Raw genomic sequence first — 7,584 nt, 5'->3', positions numbered from 1 at the left:
GAAGGCCCCATATATCAATAGAAAATAAATAAAATTTTTCAAATAAAAAAAGAACTTCTGTTCTCAAATATTGCTATGATGCCGTTCTCTCACAAACACCATTTTGTGGTATCATTTGATGACCAGTTTTCTCCCCAGATGTCCGAAGCCCTCACACCCTCTTTATTCCCCTTCTCTGAAACATGGGAAGTTAAGATGCTTGAACCTGTTCCCTCTGCCAGTGGCTTCTTCACATCTCTCAGGTGATGGCACTCGGTAAAATAAGAGCATTAATTACCATATATTATTATTTTATTTGCATATTTTGGTCTCCTCGCTAAAGTGGGAGCTCATGAAGTAGGGACCACACATATTTGATTTGCTGTATCCCCAGAACTTACCTTCCTGTGCCCAGCATAGCCAGAACTGTCCAGTAGAATATTCTGTGATGATGAAAATGTTCCACATCCTCTCTGGCCAATACAGTAGCTGCTAGACACATATGGCTACTTGGGCACTTGAATAAAGATAGTCTGACTGATAAACTGAGTTTTCTTATTAATTTAATTTTAATTAATTTAAACTTAAATAGCCATGTGTGACAATTTCCCAACATAGAAAACACTATAAGTTCTAGGCACTCAAAAAAAAAAAAAAAGAAAATGTATTAACTGGATGAATGAACTTCTTATCAAAAGCACTAAGAATGTTATTTTTTAAGTTCACCACTATTCATAAAAATATATTTATCAACTTTGACTCATACAACTACCTTGCCTGCAAAAAATTTGTTTTTCACTCTAGGTAGGAACTGTCTTTTCCATTTCAGTGAAATTATTTTCAGGTTATCACCAGCAATCTAGTAAAAACTTTTAGCTGGGAGTGGGAATCAAAGGGTAGAAACTAGGCCTATTACATTGGCCTTGAATGTGAAATTGAATTAATTCCTTTCATAGAGTCTTTGGGGTGAAGGGACCACAAGGAATAATCAGTGGTCTCCTCCTCCCTCTGATGGACTCTGCTTACAGCCCTGTCCAGGCTGCCTGGAAACTCTAGAACTGCTAAGGACAGAGAAAACTGGATCTCCCCTCTGTAAGAGGAGATAGAGTGATGTGAATGCGAAAGTATTTGGGGGACTTTCCCAGTGGTACAGTGGATAAGAACCCACCTGCCAATGCAGAGGACACGGGTTTGATCCCTGGTCCCAGAAGATTCCACATGCCTAGGGCAACTAAGCCTGTGTACCACAACTTCTGAGACTGTGCTCAAGAGCCTGTGAGCTGCAGCCACTGAAGCCCACGCTGCCTAGAACCTGTGCTCCGCAACAAGAGAAGTCACTGCAACGAAAAGCCCACGCTCCACAATGAAGAGTAGCCCCCAGTCGCCGCAACCAGGGAAAGCCTGTGTACAGCAATGAAAACTCAGCACAACCAAAAATATAATTAATTAATTTTTGAAAGTATTTGGATTATAATTCATCTTAGAAAGTCACTTAACCTCTCTGAGCCTCAACTTCCTGCTCTGTATGATGGAGATAATAATGTCTACCTCACACGGCTGAATATGTCAATTACTTGGCATGCAGAAATGTATTTATTCCCTGCTTTCACAGCCAAAAATTTAACAAGTCCAAGAGAACTCTCCCTCTACTGGAAAGGTTTTCTTCTTTCTATAAAATATCTGCACCTTCTGTACTTTCTGAACATAGCCCTCAATGAATCTGACCCTGTTTTTCCTGTTCCTTGTCTTCAAGACTCTTAGGTTGCTCCTTTATCTTCAAGACTCAGGTACATAAGTTTACACTTTGGGGAATATTCATCATTATTTTGGTTAGTACTGGATGGTTTGACTGGAAAATCCCTTTTATCAGATATCCTGGAATATATCCACAGCCTAAACTACCTTTTCTTTAAAATAAAAGAGTTAAACTAAAAATAAGATTCCAGGACCTTTCTAGCTCTAAAACCACTACATTCTTTGGTTACAGGATTTTCTGACAAGGAAGTGTGTGGCCTAAATGTGTCATCTTCATTATTAGAGATATCAGACTACTACATTAGGCTCTGATGTCCTGAAATACTCCTGCAGTTTATACCAGATTACAGCTTCTTCCCTTATTTTATACCCTCACTCGTCTATCAATACTTTCTCCCTCCCTGTCTTTGTCTGCTGCTGCTGCTGCTGCTAAGTCACTTCAGTCATGTCTGACTCTGTACAACCCCATAGACGGCAGCCCACCAGGCTCCCCCATCCCTGGGATTCTCCAGGCAAGAACACTGGAGTGGGTTGCCATTTCCTTCTCCAATGCATGAAAGTGAAAAGTGAAAGGGAAGTCGCTCAGTCATGTCCGACTCTTCGCGACCCCATGGACTGCAGCCCACCAGGCTCCTCCGTCCATGTGACTTTCCAGGCAAGAGTACTGGAGTGGGGTGCCATTGCCTTCTCCGGTCTTTGTCTGGGTTCTCCCAAAACCAGAAACTGAGACAAAGGCTTAAGTGAAGTGAAAAGTAAAAGTGAAGTCGCTCAGTTGTGTCCAACTCTTTGCAACCCCATGGTCTGTAGCCCACCAGGCTCCTCCATCCATGGGATTTTCCAGGCAAGAATACTGGAGTGGGTTGCCATTTCCTTCTCCAGGGGATCTTCCCAACCCAGGGATTGAACCTGGATCTCCCACATTGTAGGCAGATGCTTTACAGTCTGAGCCACCAGGGAAGTAGTTTGTTTGAAAAAGTGATCTCAGGGAACAGGAGTACAGATGGAGGAGAGAATAGTGGAGGGAAAGGAACAACTGGGAGGCATCATCAGATTGACTACTGTTATGGGTGACTAGCTTCCACTCTCACCAGGTTCCTGAAGTGAAGTGAGTTGGCTCAATTGTATCCAACTCTTTGTGACCCCATGGACCATATGGAGGCCCGCCAGGCCCCTCTGTCCATGAAATTCTCCAGGCAAGAATACTGGAGTGGGTTTCCATTCTCTTCTCCAGGGGATCTTCCCAACTCAGGGACTGAACCAAGATCTCCCACATTGTGGGCAGATACTTTACCATCTGAGCCCAGGGAAGCCAAAGGATATTGGAGTGGGTAGCCTATCCCTTCTCTAGTAGATCTTCCCAACTCAGGAATCGAACCAGGGTCTCCTACATGGCAGGTAGATTCTTTACCAACTGAGCCACCAGGGTTTCTGAAGGACCTTATAAATTTCAACTCCAAACCAGAAAGGAAAAGGAAAGCATTTTTCCATCAATTCCTCTCCCCACTGGCCAAGGGTGGCCCCGCACATATCGATTCCCTCCTATTAATACTTGTGAGTTATCTGTGTCTGAGCATTGATCTGGTTTCCCTGGTGTGGTATCAGGACACTCTGGTAAGAGATAAATGAAAGGGTCATAGCACAAGGCTGGTATCTGTCAGGCTGCACCCACCCAAAGCTGCTCGAAGCCTGCACAGAACTGGGGAACACAGTAGTGACATAAGAAAGAGGATTTGGAGTGTTGCCCAGGAGATATGTACCACCACCCATTTCTTGCACTTGGTTGTGACCCCTCCGCTTTATATTCCCTCTAACATAGAGAGTCCCCTGCAAGTTGGTGGCCAGACACAATCTCTGCAAAAACAGTTGCTGCTGTTGCATCTGATCCCAAGACCATAATTATCTTCATCTTCCTCCTCCATCACCTATTCAGGCTTCTCTCCCCTTTGGCCAGCATCTCAGTGGGTCTAGGTAGTTGGCTTGGAGAGTGACCTTGAGTATCAGAATTTCAGCACAATATACAGGAAAGAGTCTCCTGAAATACTCCCATACAGCAATCTCTTAATCTTAGACAACAGTTCCTGTGTTGATAATTCACTGACCTGAGTCTGTCATTTTATTTTCTTTTTCTAAATATCCCAAAGCAGTCTAAAATCCCAGCCACCTCAATCTTTAAAATACCAGAGCTCCCATACTGCTTCAGGACCACAGCTACCACAATCCAATACTTAGCCTCTGCCCTCACCCCATACCAGTCCACCATGGGTATTAATACTTGAGACATTGCTGGCCACGTATCACCTCTCCACCTACCACCAATAACGGGGTCCTTACTACCTCTGACAGGTGAACTCACTTCAAAATTCCAGTCCCAACTTTTGCATCTTGGGTTCCCTGAAAGCAGAACCTGAGACAAAGCATTGTGTGCCAGTTAAGTGAAACAGGGAAGGAAGAAAGCCAATACAAGGATGAGTTTTCAAGGTGCACTGCAATGGACCAGTGTGCCCTCCTAAGGAATATTCTGAGGAATCTCATGAAACGACCCTGAGAACTGGCCATGTAAGCAGGAAATGGTAGGAGCATGTATCCATTGGTCTCCATCCCCATTGGTTAGGACCCAGCAAGTTAGCCCTCCTGCATTGCTAGGCTGTACATGTGTAAGTGCCAAACAAGGCCCCAGAGTAACCTATGCTATGACATCAGAGCACGCCTGAGGTGCTGGCAGGTTGTACCTGCCCACATTGGGGGACATCTCTGCAGAACTGATGCTCCTGCAGTGGCTAGAATAAGAGCTGGGATTTAGAGTGGTACCATGTGGTCCCAGTTTGCCCAGGACCATTCCAGGTTATGTCTGTTGTCCCATCACAATTCTTAGTGGTGTCCTCTTTCAGTCTCATATGTGTCCCAGATTAAACCTAAGTATATGCTTACTTAGCGTTTCCTCCCTCCTTCCCTCTCTCTCTCTCTCACACACACACATACATACACACTGGAAAACCCAAGGAAACAAGTTCCACTCTGACAGTAATTGATGCAAAAAAATACTAATTAAACTCAAAAGACTTGAGCTGAATGAGCCTTCAATTTAGATGACACAATAAGCATGTGTTTTTCCCTAGTATTTCTCACAATACAAAATGTTATCTATGGGCTTCCCTGATAGCTCAGTTGGTAAAGAATCCACCTGTAATGCAGGATACCCCAGTTCAATTCCTGGGTTGGGAAGAGCCGATGCAGAAGGGAGAGGCTAACCACTCCAGTATTCTTGGGCTCCCTTGTGGCTCAGCTGGTTAAGAATCCGCCCACAATGCGGGAGACCTGGGTTCAATCCCTGGGTTGGGAAGATCCCCTGGAGAAGGGAAAGGCTACCCACTCCAGTATCCTGACCTGGAGAATTACATGGACTGTATAGTCCATAGGCTCGCAAAGAGTCAGACACAACTGAGCAACTTTCACTTTCACATGTTATCTACTCTCATGGTTATTCGGCCTTACTATCTAATTACAAAAGCTTACAATCCTGCCTCAGTAGCAAAGGCAAAGAGAGAAAAGCCATCTCTAATCCCTTAGGACTTGACTTTTGCCCACTAGCATTTGTTTCTGGAGATTTGTCTTCTTTTAACTATGTTTTCATTTCTATCATATGGAAGTGACTGGACGTAAGTGGGCAATCTTGGAAAATCAAATACCAACTAAATCTTAATGAAAAAAAAAAAAACCCAGCTTATTCCTTCAAATCCAGCTTTGGGATTTTCACAAGCTCTTTTCTTTCTCTTTAGTCCCTTTAAAATAACCATGAGATATGTAGCTACAGGGAGGCAATAAGATAGCATGTAAATTATAATCCTGATTTTGTGTAAAAATAACAGTATGTCTATATAACATAAGTATACAGAAAAAAAGAAAAATATAGACTAAAACGTTAACAAATGGTTATCTTGGGGTGAGACTGAGGTGGTAATTATTTTCTTCTTATGCTTCTCTGCATTTCCTCAATTCTACATTGTTGCCTTGAGCCCTCCAGAATATGCCTTGTGTTGATATGGCAACCGTGAAAAACTTCTTTATTTTTCATATGCTTAAGAAGATAAACTACTTGATGATTTTCTGTGACAACTGTCAAAAGGCCACAGAAACACTCAGCATGGGGCATGGAACCTGCATTGCTCATGAGATTCTCCAGGTCACATATCAAAATCCCAGTAGCATCCTCACATGGTTCAGCCTTGAGAGAAGCTTCTTGGATTTGTTTTCAAGAAAAACAAGATCCTGGGGGTGCAGTTGTTGTTTAGTCACTGAGTCATGTCTGACTCTTTGTGACCCCATGGACTGCAGCACACCAGGCTTCCCTGTCCTTCACTGTCTCCTGGAGTTTGCTCAAACTCATGTCCACTGAGTCGGTGATGCCATCCAACCGTCTCGTCCTCTGTGGCCCCCTTCTCCTGCCCTCAATTTTTCCCAGGGGGAGCAGGGGGTGGGGGAATTGGATATAGGTGGTCAAAAGATGCAAACTTTCGGTTATGAGATAAATAAGTACTGGGATGTATTGTACAATTTAACTACAGTTAACACTGCTGTGTGAAAGTTGCTAAGAGCAGATCCTGAGTTCTCATCACAAGGAAAAAACTTTTTATAATTATGTGAGGAGATGGATGTTAACTAAACTTGTGGGAATCATTTTGCAGTATATTAAGTCAGGACATTGTGCTGTACAATTCAAACTTATACAGAGCTCTATGTCAACTACAGCTCAATAAAACAGGAAAAAAGATTAGACAGCAGTTCCATAATTGTATAAAATTGGTTCTTAGGCATAATAATTGATTTCATTTCCTGAAAAAAAAAAGGGGGGGGGAACAAAATCCTAAGTTTTGGTTCTCATGTCAAAGAATCAGAAACTCTCACATTGGTCTTTACAAAGCAAGGGAGTCAGTCGGATCGCAGATATAACCATACCCGAGGCACAATCAAAGGAACATAATCACCTAAAGGTATTCTGAGAGTTTTCCCAAATGTTTAAGTTTTATTAAATTCAAAGTTCTTTCTTTGGAGCCTACTATTAAAAGGTACAAAGGATGACCATATACATACTCACATTTTTTTAGAAAGTCAAAGCTGCCTATACTCTTCTTGCAGTTTGCAGGTTATTTTTCTCAGACTGTATCAGCTGGGATAACACACAGTCCATCTCTCTGGAAGGCAGCATACTGGATTCCCAGATACCTGCAGGGTCTCAGAAATACCAGGACCCTGGTCCGCTCCTGTCTTTGTCTTTTCCCTCATCCCCTAAATTCTAAGCACTGCCCAAGGCCCACTGCTTCCCCACTCTGAGCACTTGTGGACCCGTCCTCCTCTTCCACGTTCACTCCTGCAGCCTTGGTCCAGGCCACAGTCATCTCTCACCTGCACTGGTACACCGGCCCTTGACCCTGATCTTACCAGTCCAGCCTTCCCAGAAACTCAGCCTGATCATATCACGGCTCAGCAAAATACCCTTCCATGGCTTTCTAAATGCCCTCCAAAAAAAAGCCCTAATTCCTTGGCACGATCTAGCAGACCCTTCAGGATCAACCTCATATTTACAGTGTATGTGCTCACAACCCCTGCTCCCACCCTTAGTGCCCTAGCATCCCCAGTGCTCCAGACATACTTAATTACTCCATCTCTCACCACTGGCTTTTGCACATGGTTCCTCTGGCTGAAGCTTTCATCCCATTCTCCCCTTTCCTGACTAACTCCTACTCAACCCTCTAGCCTCATGTTTGATGCTTGCAGTCCTGGAGAAACATCTCCAATCTTGGCAGGGTTAGATGCTGCTTTTCTGAATTCCGTTGTGTCCCTGTGATGAACTGG

The sequence above is a fragment of the Bos grunniens genome, chromosome 10 (assembly GCF_055505025.1).
Source record: "Bos grunniens cultivar Pamir isolate PY7600 chromosome 10, Bosgru_T2T1.0, whole genome shotgun sequence".
Lineage (NCBI taxonomy): Eukaryota > Metazoa > Chordata > Mammalia > Artiodactyla > Bovidae > Bos > Bos grunniens.
This window is presented reverse-complemented; position numbering follows the sequence as displayed.